Source organism: Schistocerca nitens, chromosome 3 (genome assembly GCF_023898315.1).
Source record: "Schistocerca nitens isolate TAMUIC-IGC-003100 chromosome 3, iqSchNite1.1, whole genome shotgun sequence".
In the NCBI taxonomy this organism is placed as follows: Eukaryota; Metazoa; Arthropoda; class Insecta; order Orthoptera; family Acrididae; genus Schistocerca; species Schistocerca nitens.
In genome coordinates this window covers 471,127,895-471,147,871 of record NC_064616.1, presented here as the reverse complement: position 1 = coordinate 471,147,871, position 19,977 = coordinate 471,127,895, and the positions used below count along the sequence as shown (strand labels likewise).

Sequence of the window (19,977 nt, the reverse complement as noted above, 5' to 3'; positions counted from 1 at the left end):
TGAATATTCCGAGATCCACAGTGTCAATAGAGTGCCGAGACTCACACAGTGGCCGACGACTTCACTTAACGACGGAGAGCAGCGACGTTTGCGTGGCGTTGTCAGTGCTAACAGACAAGCAACACTGCGTGAAATAATCGCAGAAGTCGATGTGGGACGTACGACGAACGTATCCATTAGGGCAGTGCGGCGAAATGTTGAGTTAATGGTCCATGGTAGCAGATGACCGACGCAAGCGCCTTTGCTAAGAGCGCGACATCGCAACCGTATCCAACCATATCGGTTGGACCTTAGTCGACTGCAAAACCGTGGCCTAGTCAGAGGAGTACCTATTTCAGTTGGTAAGAGCTGATGGTAGGGTACGAGTGTGGTGCAGACCCCGCGAATTCATGGACCCAACTTGCGAACAATGCACTATGCAAGCTGGTGGTAGCGACTCCGTAATGGTGTGGGCTGAGTTTACAAGGGAATGGACTGGACCTCTAATCCAACTGAACCGATCACTGACTAAATGGCTATGTTCTGCTACCTAGAGACCATCTGCAGCCATTCATGAACTTCAGGTCCCCAAACAATGATGGACTTTTTATGGGAGACAATGCACCATGTCACTGTACCACAACTGTTTGTGATTGGTTTGAAGAACTTTCTGGACAACTCGAGCGAATGATTTGGCAACCCAGATCGCCCGACTTGGGACATAATCGAGAGGTCAGTCTTGCAGTATATCCTGCACCGGCAACACTTTGGCATTTATGGGCAGCTAAAAAGGCAGCATGGCTCAATATATCTATAGGAAACTTCCGACTTGTGGAACGAGGTGCTACACTACACCGGGCAAAAGGAAGTCCAACACGATGTTAGAAGGTATACCATGAGTCACCTCAGTGCACTCTCTTTCGAATTCTGAAGCTAATTTGGGATAAAATACGGGAAACGAAAGGTTATTCACTATCTGTACAGGAACCAGACCGTATTTATAAGATTTGAGAGAACTGAAAGCGAAGCAGTGATTGAGAAGTAATGAGACATTGTTGTAGCCTATACTCAATATTATGCAATCTGTACATTTGGCAAGCTGTGAAAGAAACCAAGGAGAAAACTAGAAAGGGAATTATAGTTCAGTGAAAAGAAACAAAAAAAGGTTTGCTGCTGACGCAGTAATTCCGTCAGAGACAGCAAGGGACTTGAAGGGGCAGTTGAACGCAATGGACAGTGTCCTGAAAAGAGGTTATAAGATGAACGTCAACAATAGTAAAACAAAGGCAATGGAATGTATTCGAATTACATTAGGCGATGTTGAGAGGGATAGGTTAGGTAATGGGCCACTAAATGTAGTGAATGAGTTTTCTCTATTTGGATAGCAAAATAACTCGTGATGGTGGAGTAGTGAGGGCATTAGATATAGACTGGCAGTAGCGAGAAAAGTATTCCTGAAAAAGATAAATCTGTTTAGTTGTAGCCTAAATTTAAGCGTCAGGAGGTCTTTTCTAGAAGTACACAATGTGATCAAAAGTATCCGGACACCTGGCTGAAAATGACTTACAAGTTCGTGGCGTCCTCCATCGGTAATGCTGGAATTCAAAATGGTGTTGGCCCACACTTAGCCTTGATGTCAGCTTCCACTCTCGCAGGCATACGTACAATCAGGTGCTGGAAGGTTTCTTGGGGAATGGCAGCCCATTATTCACGGAGTGCTGCACTGAGGAGAGGTGTCGCTGTCGGTCGGTGAGGCCTGGCAACAAAGCGGCGTTCCAAAACATTCCAAAGGTGTAATAGAGGATTCAGGTCAGCACTCTATGCAGGCTCCCATGGTAGAGGGGTTGGCCAACTACTGCAGGAAAATCTAGGTCCAGAGTAAAAGGTCACAAACTTTTTCAAGCCTAGTGCAGATCTGGGTCAGGTAACAGAGGATTTAGGTTCTTTATGCAAGGATTTCACAACGGAGGATGTCGCGGTTATAGTGGGTGGTCCGGGAAGTAGCATTGACAGAGACTCTGAATATTCCATAGAGAGTGACCTGGTGAAGATAGCATCAGCAACGAAGCATACGAGTGTGGGATTTGTGTCTGTGTTGAGACGCCATGATCGGCCTCATTTGAATTCTTCCGTCGGGAGGGTGAACTTGGAGTTGGAGTGGCTGCTTAGGACGGATATAGGGTCCCATCTCGGTTTGATTCCTGTGGATGCTATCGATAGGTGGGACTACACTAGGCATGGCCTTCACCTCAGTAGGAGAGGGAAGGGAAAACTGTCTGGGTTGGTTGCAGAAAACTTAAGGGGGGACACTGTCACAAGTGGTAAAATACCAGTGGTCACAGGTGTCAGAGGGATCCAAATGGCTCTGAGCACTAAGCGACTTAACTTCTGAGGTCATCAGTCGCCTAGAACTTAGAACTAATTAAACCTAACTAACCTAAGGACATCACACACATCCATGCCCGAAGCAGGATTCGAACCTGCGACCGTAGCGGTCGCTCGGTTCCAGACTGAAGCGCCTAGAACCGCACGGCCACTCCGGCCGGCCAGAGCGATACCTTTTTTAGGATATGGAAGTGGGAAAGAGAACGAGTTTTAAGAGAGATTGGCGGACACACTCAGTTTGAGAAAACAGATGAACAGGAGTCAGATTTTAGCATACAGCCTCCATTTAAACAATGTTTAACAGAAAGTAATCAGAAACTGCCAGTTCATATTCGCCAAAGCAGTTACAATCCCATTAGTATGCAGTATCAGTTATCTTTATTACACCAGAACATTTCAGGACTCAGGAATAAAGTTGATGAACTACTCATTTGTATTGATGAAATGAATTCATCTAACCAAATTGACATAATCTGCCTCTCTGAACATCAAGTGACCACTGGTATAGATATGTTAGACATTTCAGGATTTAAGCTAGCTTCCTACTTCTGCAGAGTAGATATGGATGGGGGAGGAGTTGCCACATTTATTAAAAACTGCCATAAATTCAAGAACATTGACATTAATAAATTCTGTTTAGAGCAGCATCTAGAAGCAGCATCAAGATAACAGATCCTATATAATAGTAACTATTTACCGAGCACCTGCAGGAAATTATAGTCTATTCATAAATCATCTAGAAGCTCTTTTGGTTTATTTAACAGGAAGAAACAAAGAAATTTTGATTACTGGTGACTTTAATACAGATTGTCTAATGCAATCTTCCAGTAAACATTTACTGCAGTTAGTAATGTCTTTCAATCTAACTCACACTGTAAACTTTGGTTCAAATGGCCCTGAGCACTATGGGACTCAACTGCTGTGGTTATTAGTCCCCTAGAACTTAGAACTACTTAAACCTAATTAACCTAAGGACATCACACACATCCATGCCCGAGGCAGGATTCGAACCTGCGACCGTAGCACACTGTAAACTTTCCAACTAGGATCACTAAATCCTCAAGGACGGCCATTGATAACATTTAAATAGACAAATCAAAGGAACAAAATCATATCATAAAACCTGTAATAAATGGACTATCAGATCATGACATGCAGCTCCTTGTTTTAGATGTAAATTCTACGCAGATTATCAAGACTGCTAAATCTGAGTACAAGAGAGTAGTCAATCAATCAAAAATTGAGTGTTTTAGAAAACTGCTCAAAGATATGAACTGGGAAGATGTTTATAGTGCTCATGACAGAAATGAAAAACATAACACATTCATGAACAATGGGCCAGCCGGAGTGGCCGTGCGCTTCTGGGCGCTACAGTCTGGAGTTGAGCGACCGCTACGGTCGTAGGTTCGAATCCTGCCTCGGGCATGGATGTGTGTGATGTCCTTAGGTTAGTTAGGTTTAATTAGTTCCAAGTTCTAGGCGACTGATGACCTCAGAAGTTAAGTCGCATAGTGCTCAGAGCCATTTGAACCATTTTTTTCATGAACAATGTCAGTACCATGTTTGTAAACTGTTTTCCTCTATAAGTTATTCAAATTCAACAGAAGTCTATAATAAAACCATGGATTACACAAGGAATAAAGATTTCCTGTAAGACAAAAAGCAAAATGTATCTGTCGACCAAGAATAGCTCCAAAGCTGATGATTTAGCTAAATACAAGGAATAATGTAAAAAATTAAAAAAGTAATTCAGACATCTAAACAAATGCACTACGAGAAGAAGATAGAAATGTCAGGGAACAAAATAAAAACAGTATGGGATATAGTGAAAGAGGAGACTGGTGGAATCAGAAAGGAACAGGAGCAAATAGCATTAAGGGTAGATGACACATTAGTAACCGATGGGCATAGTGTGGCAAATCTATTTAACAAGTACTTTATATCCGTTACTGATAGAATGGGATTGTCAGGATCAGTAAATAATGCCCTTGAGTATCTGAAACTAGACTTTACAAATAGCTTCAGCTACGTGAATATGTCACTCACTTCACCAAAAGAATTAACTTCCATAATAAAATCTTTAAAAACAAAGCATTCTAGTGGTTACGATGAAATAGCAACAAAGTTAATAAAGGCATGTTCTTGTGAGTTTAGTACAATTCTAAGTTACTTGTGTAACCAGTCAATTATAACTGGGACATTTCCTGACTGGCTAAAATATGCAAATTTTAAGCCTCTATTCAAGAAAGGGGATAAAGAGATACCATCAAACTACAGATCGATTTCACTTTTGCCAGGATTCTCAAAAATTTTAGTAAAAGTAATGTACAGGCAGCTTCCCAACCATCTGACCACAAATAACATGTTATCAAGAACACAGTTTGGATTTCTGAAGGGTTCTGATATCGAGAAGGCTGTTTACACCTACAGTGAAAATGTACTTAATTCATTAAATAACAAATTGCAAGCAGCAGGTATTTTCTGTGATTTGTCAAAGGCATTTGACTGTATGAACCACAACATCCTTTTAAATAAATTAGAATTTTATGGTGTCACGGGCAGTGCTGCAAAATTGTTCAAGTCATACCTCGCTAACAGGAAACAAAGGGTGTCAGTGCAAGGAACTAGTGAATTAAGTCATCAGTCATCATCAGAATGGGAAGAAATTACATGTGGTGTCCCACAAGGATCCATCTTAGCGCCATTGCTTTTTCTTGTGTACATTAATGATCTCTCATCAGTTACACTGCCAGAACCAGAGTTCGTTTTGTTTGCAGATGACACAAGTATTGCAATAAATAGTATGTCGAGTGTAGTTCTAGAAAGATCTGCTAATGATATTTTCATGGATATTAATAAATGGTTTAAAGCCAACTCACTGACATTAAACTTGGAAAAGACTCACTATATGCAATTCAGAACCTGTAAGAGGTTTCCACCCAGCATATGCATAAAGTATGAAGAAGAGCAGATAGAAGAGGTTGACAGTCTTAAATTCCTGGGATTACAACTTGATAATAAATTCAGTTGGGAGGAGCACACCACAGAACTGCAGAAACGCTTTAACAAATCTGTATTTGCAATTCGAGTGTTAGGTGACATACGTGACATAAAAATGAAAAAGCTTGCATTCTTTGCCTACTTTCATTCCATAATGTCATATGGTATAATATTTTGGGGTAACTATTCAAGTCAAACAAAAGTTTTCAGAGTCCAAAAGCGTATAATACGTATTATTTGTGGAGTAAATTCACGGACGTCCAGTTGAAACCTCTTCAAAGATCTGGGTATACTAACTACTGCCTCTGAGTACAAAATGGTTCAAATGGCTCTGAGCACTATGGGACTCAACTGCTGAGGTCATTAGTCCCCTAGAACTTAGAACTAGTTACACCTAACTAACCTAAGGACATCACAAACATCCATGCCCGAGGCAGGATTCGAACCTGCGACCGTAGCGGTCTTGCGGTTCCAGACTGCAGCGCCTTTAACCGCACGGCCACTTCGGCCGGCCCTTCTCAGTACATTTACTCCTTAATGAAATTTGTCCTAAATAATATATCTCTTTTTCCAACAAACAGCTCAGTTCATACATACAATACCAGGAACAAAAATGATATCCACAAGGAATTAAAAGCACTTACATTAGTTCAAAATGGGGTCCACTACTGAAGAACACTAATCTTCAATAATTTGCCAGCAAAGATAAAAAATTTAGTTAGAAATAAAGATCAGTTTAAAAGGAGCCTGAAAGACTTACTAGTGGCCAACTCCTTCTACTCGATTGACGAATTTTTTTATTAGAAACAAATGATGTATTTTATATATTCATACTATTGGTATTGTTATTTGAGCCTTAAAAAATTACATGTTCCACATCCACGAGGATCTCCTCAGGACGGCCGCTGTGGTCTAGCGGTTCTAGGCGCTCAGTCCGGAACTGCGCGACTGCTACGGTCGCAGGTTCGAATCCTGCCTCGGGCATGGATGTGTGTGATGTCCTTAGGTTAGTTAGGTTTAAGTAGTTCTAAGTTCTAGGGGACTGATGACTACAGATGTTAAGTCCCATAGTGCTCAGAGCCATTTGAACCTTTTTTTTTTTTATCTCCTCAGCACGGATCTATGGAACGAAAAACTGATCTAATCTAATCAGGCCAGTCAACTACAGGGATGTCATTGTTGTGTAACCACTCCGCCACGGGCCGTGCATTATGAACAGGTGCTCGATCATGTTGAAAGATGCAGTCGCCTTCCCCGAATTGCTCTTCAACTTAACCACCGCCTCCGAATCTTACTGTTGGCACTACACACGCTGACAGATGACGTTCACCGGGCATTCGCCATACACACATCCTGCCATCGGATCGCCACATTGTGTACCGTGATTCTTCACTCCACAGAACGTTTTTCCACTTTTCAGTCGTTCAATGTTTACACTCCTTACAGCAAGCGAGGCGTCGTTTGGCATTTACCGGCGTGATGTGTGGCTTATGAACAGCCACTCGACCATGAAATCCAAGTTTTCTCACCTCCCGCCTAACTGTCAAAGTACTTGCAGTGTATCCTGATGCAGTTTGGAATTCCTGTGTGATGGTCTGCAAAGATGTCTGCCTATTACACATTACGACCCTCTTCAACTGTCGGTGGTCTCTGTCAGTCAACAGGCGAGGTCGGCCTGAACGCTTTTGTGCTGTAGGTGTCCCTTCACGTTTCCACTTCACTATCACATCGGAAAAAGTGGACCTAGGGATGTTTAGAAGTGTGGAAATTTCGCGTACAGACATATGAGACTAGTGACACCCAATCACCTGACCACGTTCGAACTTCGTGAGTTCCGTGGAGCGCCCCATTCTGCTCTCTCACAATGTCTAATAACCACTGAGGTCGCTGACACGGAATACCTGGCAGTAGGTGGCAGCACAATGCACCTAATATGAAAAAACGTATGTTTTTTGAGGTATCCGAATACTTTTGATCACATACTGCATTTGTGTGTAGTATAACCTTATAGGCAACTGGAACGTGAACGACAAACAGTTTAAACAAGATACGATAGAGGCTTTTGAAAGTGCTACAGAAGAATGCTGAAAATTACACTGCTGGCCGTTAAAATTGCTACACCAAGAAGAAATGCAGGTGATAAACGGGTATTCATTGGACAAATATATTATACTAGAACTGACATGTGATTACATTTTCACACAGTTTGGATGCACAGATCCTGAGAAATCAGTACCCAGAACAACCACCTCTGACCATAATAACAGCCTTGATACGCCTGGGCATTGAGTCAAACAGAACTTGGATGGCGTGTACGGGTACAGCTGCCCATGCAGCTTCAACACCATACCACAGAACATCAACAGTAGTGACTGGCGTATTGTGATGAGCCAGTTACTCGGCCACCATTGACCAGACTTTTCAATTGGTGAGAGATCTGGAGAATGTGCTGGCCAGGGCAGCAGTCGAACATTGTCTGTATCCAGAAAGGGTGGCCGTGCGGTTCTAGGCGCTGCAGTCTGGAACCGCGAGACAGCTACGGTCGCAGGTTCGAATACTGCCTCGGGCATGGATGTGTGTGATGTCCTTAGGTTAGTTAGGCTTAACTAGTTCTAAGTTCTAGGGGACTAATGACCTCAGAAGTTGAGTCCCATAGTGCTCAGAGCCATTTTGAACCAGAAAGGCCTGTACTGGACCTGCAACATGCGGTCGTGCATTATCCTTCTGAAATGTAGGGTTTCGCAGGGATCGAATAATGGGTAGAGCAACGGGTCGTAACACATCTGAAATGTAACGTCCACTGTTCAAAGTGCCGTCAATGCGAATAAGAGGTGACCGAGACCTGTAACCAATGGCAACCCCATACCATCACGCCGGGTGATACGCCAGTATGGCGATGACGAATACACGATTCCAATGTGCGTTCACTGCTATGTCGCCAAACACGGATGAGACCATCATGATGCTGTAAACAGAACCTGGATTCATCCGAAAAAATGACGTTTTGCCATTCGTGCACCCAGGTTCGTCATTGAGTACACCATGGCAGGCGCTCCTGTCTGTGATGCAGCGTCAAGGGTAACCGCAGCCATGGTCTCCGAGCTGATAGTCCACGCTGCTGCAAACGTGGTTGAACTGTTCGTGCAGATGGTTGTTGTCTTGCAAACGTCCCCATCTGCTGACTAAGGGATCGAGGCGTGGCTGCACGATCCGTTACAGCCATGCGGATAAGATGCCTGTCATTTCGACTGCTAGTGATACGCGGCCGTTGGGATCTAGCACGGCGTTCCGTATTACCCTCCTGAACCCACCGATTCCATATTCTGCTAGCAGTCATTGGATCTCGAGCAACGCGAGCAGCAATGTCGCGATACGATAAACCGCAATCGCGATAGGCTACAATCCGATCTTTATCAAAGTCGGAAACGTGATGGTACGCATTTCTCATCCTTACACGAGGCATCACAACAACGTTTCACCAGGCAACGCCGATCAACTGCTGTTTGTGTGTGAGAAATCGGTAGGAAACTTTCCTCATGTCAGGACGTTGTAGGTGTCGCCACCGGCTCAACCTTCTGTGAATGCTCTGAAAAGCTAATCATTTGCATATCACAGCCTCTTCTTCCTGTCGGTTAAATTTCGCGTCTGTAGCACGTCATCTTCCTGGTGTAGCAATTTTGATGGCCAGTAGTGTAGATGGGCAGATAGATTAACTAATGAAAAGGTACATTTGTGAATTGCGAGATAACGAAATTTATGGTATAACCTAACTAAAGGAAGATATCCGTTGACAGGACACATCCTGAAGCATCAAGGGATCGTCAGTCTGGTACTGGAAGGAAGTGTGGGGTGCAAAAATTGTAGGGGATACCAAGACTCGAATACAGTAAGCAGGTTGAGCACGATGTACGTCACAGTAGTTATGCAGAGATGAAGACACTTCCACTGGTTAGACTAGCATGGAAAGGTTTTTCAAACCAGTCTTCGGATTGAAGTATACTAATCATCATCATCAATCATCGTTATCATCATCATCAGAGGCAAAAAAAGAACCCTCAACGTGTTTTCCTGCGGCAGAGCAACACTGATACGGCGACTTTCGGCCATTTCTGCAGACGAGAATCTCTATCTGTGGCGGACACAGTGGGGTGACATTTACAGCTGCTGGCTTATGGACTGTGAGGTGTTTATGGCCCAGTTTGCTGCGCGGGATAAACCGTGTAAACGACTCGAGCTACGGCGCGCAGTAGCCCTTAATAGGTGCCCGCGATGGATTCCCTTAGCCGACTTTATTGCCTGCGGCACCGCAGGAAAGAAAGCGACTTGTGTAAATTTTTGTGTCAACCTCCAACCAGTCCAGTAAAACACACGAAGAAGCGACCGCGGCTTTCTGGTGTGAATTTATTGCTGTTTCACTTGCAGAGCCTACGACCGTGACATTTTCCTGAATTCTTGCTCAAGAAATTTCGAGGTCGTAAAATATTCAAACGCTGAATAACATTTCTAGAAAATCGCTATCTCGCTTTTACGGTGTTCCACAACACTAAAGCATGAGGCTGTTCTTCTTGCTACTGCCGCATGTGAACTTTGCGTACGGAAGGAGTGTTTTTATGGCCTTTTTTCCATCACAATTCAAACTTATGTGGCTTTGAGCGATTACATAATTTTGGTGCAGTTAAATCCTTTTGGCAGTTTCAAATGATTTCGCTTCTGTAGACTTACAATTAACTTCCAGTCGTAAAGATCTGTTTCTGTAAAATTATCGTTCATATGATGAAAATACTTTGAGAAACCATGAATAACTTTTCGTGATGCATAAGAGCACTTTTTAATACCTAATGAAAGATTTAGAAGATTTCAATCGGGAACATAACACGTCTGTGTTAAAGAACTGTCATCGCAATTAGCCTCATTTTCTGTTTCTCGGCGTATGTACCAAACTTTCTCACATCCACATCGAGTTCACAAAATACAACCGCTATCAGTCGCACAACAATATCATCAGAGAACACTTTTTGCTCTTGAACTTAAATGTAATTCTAGATAGTTCTGAATTTCCATCATTTTAGCCACTCGGGGTAGCCGCGCGGCCTTAGGCGTCTTGTCACGGTCCGGGCGGCTGCCCCCGTTGGAGGTTCGAGTCCTCCCTCGGGCAGGGGTGTGTGTGTTGTCCTTAGCGTAAGTTAGTTTAAGTTAGATTAAGTAATACGTTCGCTTAGGGACCGATTACCTCAGCAGTTTGGTCCCATAAGACCTTACCACAAATTTCCAAAAAATTTCCATCATTTTATTTAGAAATGGAATGTATCGACTGGACAATTTGTCTAAACTTCGTATTATGTCTCCTAAGTAGTTTGAAGGTATTTCCGTAGAAAACAACCAGTCGCACTTCGCGAGTTGATGAAGTGGCTCAGAACAAACTCTTTCAACTTTATATTGGGCTGTAGTCCGATCAGTCAGACTATGGCTGTTTTTATGGTCACAATTGTTCAAACAAGATACACTTAAAACTAGACTGATGTTTATTCTAATATCTATGAATATGCGTCGAAGCGATGAGTTCTATTTCTACAAACGTTTTGTTAACGGAAGCCTTGCCTTTCACAACCCGAAGAAACATTTTAGCTTAAACGTTCCTTCTAATAATTACAAGAATGGGAACACTAGTTCTTTGAAATATTGCAACAACTACGTTTCTTTAATGCAAGTACTAGTACAAACACGTATAAACGTCTTGCACATCGACAGCTTTTAATGGCATAACAATTCATAAATGCACACTTACGTAGTAGGTCTGGGGTGCCATTTCTTTGCATAGCAGGACTTCTTTGGTTGTTAGCTGCGTCACCCTTACAGTACAGCGGTACGTCGACAATATTCTACGCCCCGTTTTGTTGCCCTTAATGGCACTGGGCTTATATTTCAGCAAGATAATGCCCGCCCGCATATCAGCGTGAGTTTCTACTGCTTGTCTTCGTTCTTGCCAAACCCTACATTGGCCAGCAAGGTCGTCAGATTTCTCCCCAATTGAGAACGTTCGGAGCATTGTGGGCAGGGTCCTCCAACTAGTTCGAGATTTTGACGATCTATCGTGCTAATTGGACAGAATGTGGCATGATATCCCTCAGGAGTACATTCACCAACTCTAGCAATCGATGCCAAGCCGAATAACTACTTCCATAAGCGGCAGAGATCCTTACGTCATGTTACATTGTTCCCCTTGCAGACACATTTGACAGTCCGTATTCATACACCAACCAATCGGAGACCTTAATTCACGGAGTGGTCATTGGCACGTGCAAATACGATGGCTCCGTTCTTCCATTATGTTACGTCTTCACATCTTACTGCGCTGATTGTGAAGGTATGGTTAAAACCGATCCGGTATTTTAGTTCTGAATAACCGGTATTTTTCGGTATTTGTTTGGTCTCGGTTATAACATGTGGGTTTTATTTTTTGCTAATAACCGAGTAAAAAAACCGAAGTATCAATCAGCCATAGCAGCAATGCTAAAGTTTTTCGTTTTAAAATAAAATAGGAGCAATTTTTGTTCATAAAATTTGCTTTGGTTTGAGATATTCCGTTATTACAGAAACGATCAGTGCTATTTTAATAACAGTGCCGATAGAAACGAGCAACAACCACAAATCATAAGAACTGGTTCAGCATTGCTGAGACAATCACGTCCCTGTTGCCGTGTGTCGTGGTTTACGGCACGTGTGTACGTGTAGTGTGAAAGGCTTTCCCCACTGCGTCTATACGGTAGTTTCTCGCTGTCGTCGCCGCACGTGTCGTTTACTGCAGAATGGCACCAATCCTAGTCCGGAAATATTTTTACGAAGTGACGTAACAATGAAGTACAATGCTTCATTTGCTTTGAAAGATTAAAGAGTCTGCCATTTCTATGAAATAATAGAAGAGGAAGAAAATAATGGCAACAGCAATAAATTAAAAACTTAACAACAATTCACACGTGCGACCTTAGTTCCTCCCGGCGTATACACTCTTCAAATAACTTACGGGAATGGGTTTTCTCTGAAAACCGAGGTTTTAAATTCGCCTGAATAGCGCTTACATGCTGAAATTCTGCCTTGAAAATAGCAGGGTCTGTTCCTGTCGAAACATCGTCTGTTTTCGACGACGTCACCAAGCTACATTCCCGTAAGTTATTTGAATTCATTCATTGTATATAATAAAAATAGAAAGTAGCTGATATTCTCTCTGTGCCTCTATCTGTTTGTAGCCCTTGAAAACGGACAAATGAACACGAAAAATAGAGTTCTTCACCTCAGTTTTCACACTATAGAACTGACTATTCGTAATGTCCAAATAGTGGTATGATCTCTGATTACAACGTGATTTTTAAGCAAATTTTCAAAAAAACAGAATCAATAGGAGGATACTGGTGATTTTTTGTAGTATTCAAACACTTGTCACTTTTACAGAAAAGTAGCGCATGTTGGACGGTCTAAGTTCTTTTTTTTTTTTTTTTACTTGCCATTTTAATTTAATATTTTGACGCTATGTATCTTGAAACTAAGTGAGTCAAAATTTTTGAGTCTTTGTTCGATTTTTACGTTTATTGCAGGAAATAATAGGAATAAAAACCGGAAAATCAATTATTTCAGTTACAGCAGCAGACTCACTAAGTCAATGAGTATGTGGGGGGGGGGGGGGGGGACGTGTGGTTTCAGAAAAATAATCTATGATCACTAAAGACAACACTACGTAGCCTAATGCACTTTGGCTGCATTCACGTGTGAGTGCTGGTGAAGAAGGACATTGCAGCACCGATATATTGCGTTACCCAGCTACGAAACACTGGGGGCAATGTAGCAGCTAGTGTAGTCTTCTGACAAAGGGAGAGTGACCTATTAAAATCTAATCAATATCTCTGATAAGAGATTTAGCTTCGTTTTTAGTTTACGAGTCGATTGACATAAATCACGGCCTGATCAGGAAAGTAGTTTACAAGTCGAGTTGATTAACTGCCGATTTAAAATCATATCATATTAATTTTCCCCTGCAATTGTGGATCCCTGCTGGCTTGCCTAACAACATGTCCCGGCTCGTGAAGAGATTATAATTTCCTGACGCCTGATATAATTAATACAGCATTGCAACAATATGACGTATTACTAGAAGGCTAAAGTAGCTTTTAGTTCGAATTTCAGTTCTTTTTCGTCGGTGGCGGTGCGGGAATCGTATCATGTTTCCGTGAAAGCAATCTCAACCGCCCCTGTCTGGGCTGGTCTCGTCAGTTCTTGTGATTTAGAATTTCAGATATCTCTCGGCGCACTCTCTCTTAATGCAGTGGTTTGACCATTCAATATTATGTCCGTAATCTGTACTATTTGATTATTACTGTGTCTTGACCTGCAGCAGGACGAGTCTCGCCAGTTTCTTAATTTTGTTTTGTTGGCGGGCAGTAACTGTTATTCACGTGTAATAGGCTACCTCTCATTTAACGGGTTGCCTTGACTAAATATATTCCGCGTGGCCGCTACGGTCGCAGGTTCGAATCCGGCCTCGGGCATGGATGTGTGTGATGTCCTTAGGTTAGTTAGGTTTAAGTAGTTCTAAGTTCTAGGGGACTGATGACCTTAGAAGTTAAGTCCCATAGTGCTCAGAGCCATTTTTTTTAAATATATTCAACATCATACCAGATCTGTCCGTTTACTTTCTTGGTCTGTGGATTCCCCCTATTGTCTCTTTCTTTATCAATTGACATAATCACTGAAACCCAGCAAGGCGTGATGAAGCCTGACGTCGGCCGCGGTCGGGACAGCTGAAGGATCACAGGTGAGATTTAATATCGCCAGTTATTTGGGGAACAAGAAAAACGGGCAGCCAAATTAATTATTCAATCACTCGTCATTCAGTTTGGTAAACCCCTCCACGAACCACAACATGCAAGTGACGCCCGTGATTTTCAAATTGCTGTATGTCGAACACAGTAAAGAAAAGGGCAGACGTTTCTTTGAAGTTTTTTGTTCAGAATCAACAATAATATCACCCCTCAAAGCAAGTACCTTTCCTCCTGACTCGCTCTCTGTAGGTTCATGACGAGTACACTATGGACATTCCTTTCTTCCAAGATAGGAACAGCCGTGGTCACAGGGCTGCGAGCATACGTTACTTGTTTGACGAACACTCACGCACTTTATAGTACTTCAACTGGCCCACTAAATCATCCAGTCTTAAACCCATATAAAATATCTGTGATTATCTGGAACAGCGGATGAAACAATACGATCAGTGTTCCCGCAATTTAGTAGCTTTGCCTAATGTAATCATCAATGACTGGCTTCAGCTGGATATGGCATTCATCAACAAAATTATGGACTCTCTGTGGTGTTTTCTCCCTGTCTCTCAGTGAGATTTTTCTATCGGAAGTTTCTAAAAGGGTTACATAAATTAGCATTTCATAGAATAAGTTATCATTACCTAAATTAACTGTCGCGACCACGGCCGTTTCTACCATTAGACAAGACTAGACGGAACAGTTACTTTACCCTAGCAGTGCCAACGCAATTCCCATAAGGCATACTACATACTAGCGTGTGTGTGTGGGGGGGGGGGGGGGTGGACTTTGTGCACATCACAAAGTTTTATTGACAAACTGCCTATTGGCTTCTGTCTCGGGTTATTCGGCCGACGTTCATCTAATGATTTTTCTGACGTTTCGCCAGCACGAGTGGCTGGCATTGTCAAAGCTTCGCCCTCCATTGCCGGTGGTGAACTCGAGCCGAGCTCTTAATGAGAGATGGGGCCCCTCCACGACGCACCAACGTGGTGACCAAACCAAAAGTTCTACTGTCACCTCCGGAAACATGTTAGTTATCTAGTAAGTGGATCACAGGATGCTGGGCTGTGATGTTGTCCGTGCGTCTGGGTAAGGCTACGCATTAACACGGTCCATCAGGTGATAGATAGTGGACGAAACGCGACTGAGGGTAGCGATTTGAAGAGCAGAGGGAAAAAAGTGCCATGGCTCGTGCCGTGGGAAGAAAACCTCTGCGACAGTGGGATGGGTAGTAAGAGCAGTAGTGGCTTACTAGCTGCGATAGCTCATGCAAGGTTGGATTTGTTAGTATAGGTATCATGCATCATTACCGTGACAAGCGATGGCGATGTGTCCCAGTCGCTGCAGCTGCTACATTCCTGGAACAATCAAGATCGTTATACAGTAGTGGGAGATCGGCCATAGATCATCTCACTGTGTGGGGGATGTGTGGAGCTTGTTTGCATGCAGTGTACGGTACGGCTTCCCTGTGTGGTGCCAGTTATTCGGCAGTGTATTTCAGCTGGATATCCAGTAAATGCGTCTGATTAACAGGGGCTCGTCTGTGCCGTTATGTTTGCGTATGCTTGGCCATAGATGTTATGTCCTTGCAAGTATGTCTTTTGGTCTTTTATGTTTCCATCTACGGTTGTGGTCGTAGTTCCCCAGATTCAGAATAAACGGGTTCTGCGAATGTCTGGAGTTTCTGTATAGTCTTGTGGAGCTCGCGGCCGCAGACTATATGTACCTGGCGCGCCAACGTCCGAGGGCTTCTCCGCGGTCATTTCCGGTGCGGTTCTCCTCTTGCTACCTGCGGCGGTCGTTCGCTGCAGTACGGGAAGCCAGGATCCGTTTACCTTAAGGCTTTCCTCTTTCTTGTTCAAACTGTTCGCATGTTTTTGTATTTCTACAGCTTCTCTGAACAAGCGCGTGTGATAGTGCTTCTCTACAGCCAGAACTTCCGTGTCGGCGAATTTTATTACGTGGTCGGTCTCATTCAGTGTGTGCTCTGCCACGGCCGATTTCTCCACCTGCCCCAGCCTGCAGCTTCGCTTATGCTCTTTGATCCTGGTGTTAATGGATCGTCCAGTCATTCCGACATAAACTTTTCCGCATGTGCATGGTATACGGTATACTCCCGAAATTGCAAGTGGGTCTCTTTTCTCCTTTGCCGATCTAGGACACTCTTTGATCTTCCTTGTCGGTTTGAAAATCGTCTTTACGCCATGTTTGCGCAATATACGGCCGATTCTGTCCGTCACTCTGGGAATGTATGGCAGAAAGGCCGTACCCGACATTTCTCTTTCTGGTTCCTTACTTCGCCGAGTGTTTGGCTCTATTACACTTCTAATATGGCTTGTAGAGTACCCATTGCTCCTCAGGACAGTTTCCAGGTGTTGCATTTCTCGTTTGAGATGTTGCTGCTCACATATTCGTCCTGCTCTCGTTACGAGCGTACTAATGATGCCCCTTTTCTGGCTCGGGTGGTGGTTTGACAGTTTGTGCAGGTATCGGTCCGTGTGTGTCGGTTTTCGATACACGCTGTGTCCCAGGTTTTCGCCGTCCCTTGTGACCAGCACATCTAGAAATGGCAGTTTCTTGTCCTTTTCTACTACCATGGTAAATGTTATGTTGGCATGGAGGCTGTTCAAGTGTCTTAGGAAGTCACCGAGCTGTTCTTCACCATGGCTCCACACCACGAAAGTATCATCGACGTACCTGTACCACACCTTAGGTTTGCAAGTCGCCGATTCCAGTGCCTGTGCTTCGAATTGTTCCATGAAGAAGTTGGCCACCACTGGACTGAGAGGACTACCCATGGCGACGCCTTCCAGCTGTTCGTAGAAATCGCCATTCCACGTGAAATAGCTCGTGGTGAGACATGCATGGAAGAGCTTTCTGATGTCTTGCGGTAAAATGGAACCGATGTGCTCCAGAGCGTCACTGAGTGGCACTTTCGTAAATAACGAAACAACATCAAAGCTGACCAGGATGTCGTTTGGTGCAAGATTCAGTTTCTTCATCTTCTCAATGAAATGTCCTGAGTCCTTAATGTATGTGTCGGTCTTCCCCACTGAGAATTAGCAGGATAAACAATGAAAACATGTTACGCACGCAAAAAGCAGTTCATCCATACATCCTGGAATGCATAGCAACATGATCAGAATGCAAATGCTATTTTTTGATACATCAAATAATTATTGTTCACCAAAACCTCTGGGAAGGTGGAGCTGTTGAAACATATTTTGCCCCAGCACCATCATCATCTTAACCAGCCTTGGTTCAATCGACAAGGATTTGGCTCAATAGAGTAAGTTCATCACTATTTATCTAGGTAAGACTTATGGTTCTCATAGGTAACTTTACTACTGAGTCCTTCACTTTATTTTCTGGAGCCATTGTGCACTTCCTTTGAAAATACTTTTGGGGCAAGTTGATTCATTTTTGAGGCAAGCTAACACATTTTTGGGGAAGTTGTTACATTTATGGGGCTAGCTGATACTTTTTGGGGACAAGTTGATACATTTCTGAGACAAGCAGATAAATTTTTGGGGACAAGTAGATAAATTTTTTGAGCAAGATAGTACATTTTTTAGGCAAGTTGATACATTTTCAGGGCAAGCTGATACATTTTCGGGGCAATTTGATACATCTTTGGGGCAAGTTGAGACTTGTTCCAGCAAGTTGTGACAGGTACCAGCTATGGGGGAAAACTTTATTTCTATCACTGCCTCTGTAATACACTCCTGGAAATTGAAATAAGAACACCGTGAATTCATTGTCCCAGGAAGGGGAAACTTTATTGACACATTCCTGGGGTCAGATACATCACATGATCACACTGACAGAACCACAGGCACATAGACACAGGCAACAGAGCATGCACAATGTCGGCACTAGTACAGTGTATATCCACCTTTCGCAGCAATGCAGGCTGCTATTCTCCCATGGAGACGATCGTAGAGATGCTGGATGTAGTTCTGTGGAACGGCTTGCCATGCCATTTCCACCTGGCGCCTCAGTTGGACCAGCGTTCGTGCTGGACGTGCAGACCGCGTGAGACGACGCTTCATCCAGTCCCAAACATGCTCAATGGGGGACAGATCCAGAGATATTGCTGGCCAGGGTAGTTGACTTACACCTTCTAGAGCACGTTGGGTGGCACGGGATACACGCGGACGTGCATTGTCCTGTTGGAACAGCAAGTTCCCTTGCCGGTCTAGGAATGGTAGAACGATGGGTTCGATGACGGTTTGGATGTACCGTGCACTATTCAGTGTCCCCTCGACGATCACCAGTGGTGTACTGCCAGTGTAGGAGATCGCTCCCCACACCATGATGCCGGGTGTTGGCCCTGTGTGCCTCGGTCGTATGCAGTCCTGATTGTGGCGCTCACCTGCACGGCGCCAAACACGCATACGACCATCATTGGCACCAAGGCAGAAGCGACTCTCATCGCTGAAGACGACACGTCTCCATTCGTCCCTCCATTCACGTCTGTCGCGACACCACTGGAGGCGGGCTGCACGATGTTGGGGCGTGAGCGGAAGACGGCCTAACGGTGTGCGGGACCGTAGCCCAGCTTCATGGAGACGGTTGCGAATGGTCCTCGCCGATACCCCAGGAGCAACAGTGTCCCTAATTTGCTGGGAAGTGGCGGTGCGGTCCCCTACGGCACTGCGTAGGATCCTACGGTCTTGGCGTGCATCCGTGCGTCGCTGCGGTCCGGTCCCAGGTCGACGGGCACGTGCACCTTCCGCCGACCACTGGCGACAACATCGATGTACTGTGGAGACCTCACGCCCCACGTGTTGAGCAATTCGGCGGTACGTCCACCCGGCCTCCCGCATGCCCACTATACGCCCTCGCTCAATGTCCGTCAACTGCACATACGGTTCACGTCCACGCTGTCGCGGCATGCTACCAGTGTTAAAGACTGCGATGGAGCTCCGTATGCCACGGCAAACTGGCTGACACTGACGGCGGCGGTGCACAAATGCTGCGCAGCTGGCGCCATTCGACGGCCAACACCGCGGTTCCTGGTGTGTCCGCTGTGCCGTGCGTGTGATCGTTGCTTGTACAGCCCTCTCGCAGTGTCCGGAGCAAGTATGGTGGGTCTGACACACCGGTGTCAATGTGTTCTTTTTTCCATTTCCAGGAGTGTATATTATATTGTTACCTCATTACAATAAGCATTACAGAAAGAGAGAGAGAGAGAGAGGTGAAGGGAATTTATAGAGGTGCCTAAATCAGGGAGATGATGTCAGCTGACGAGATAACATGTCCTGTGCTGTAATTGCTTGACAGAAGCAAGTCAAGCAGCCACCATCTTGATTTCAGTGCTTACAAAGCTAGTATGCCATATTTTGTGGTTTTTGTAATATATTATATTGTTACTGTAGCACATGTAGCAAATGAACAAGGATAAGTAAATAGGGTAGAATGCTCCTACACATTTCCGGTTCTCTGAAAATTGGCCCTTCCTATATTTTGAGAAAACACACTATAGTCATACCAATAATTTATGTAGCAAATGAAATGTCGTGTGTCTAAGGCCTCCTATCGGGTACACCTGTCGCCTGGCGCAAGTCTTTTGATGTGTCGCTACTTCGGAGACTTGCCTGTCGATGGGGATGATGACGAAGACAATACAACACCCAGTCCCTGAGCGCAGAAAATCTCCAACCCAGCTGGGAATCAAACCCGGGCCCCTTTGCATGGCATTCCGTCGCACTGGCCACTCAGTTATGGGGGCGGACATGTAGCAAATGAACAGGGATAAGTAAATAGGGTAGAATGCTCCTACACATTTTTAGGAAAATTTGAA

At 44.2% G+C, this 19,977-nt stretch overlaps 1 protein-coding gene across 2 annotated transcripts in view; it reads left to right on the top strand.

Moving 5' to 3' along the window:
- Positions 1-19,977, top strand: part of LOC126249627 (protein obstructor-E-like) — a 123,036-nt gene that overhangs the window by 61,827 nt on the left and 41,232 nt on the right. The window lies entirely within an intron of this gene.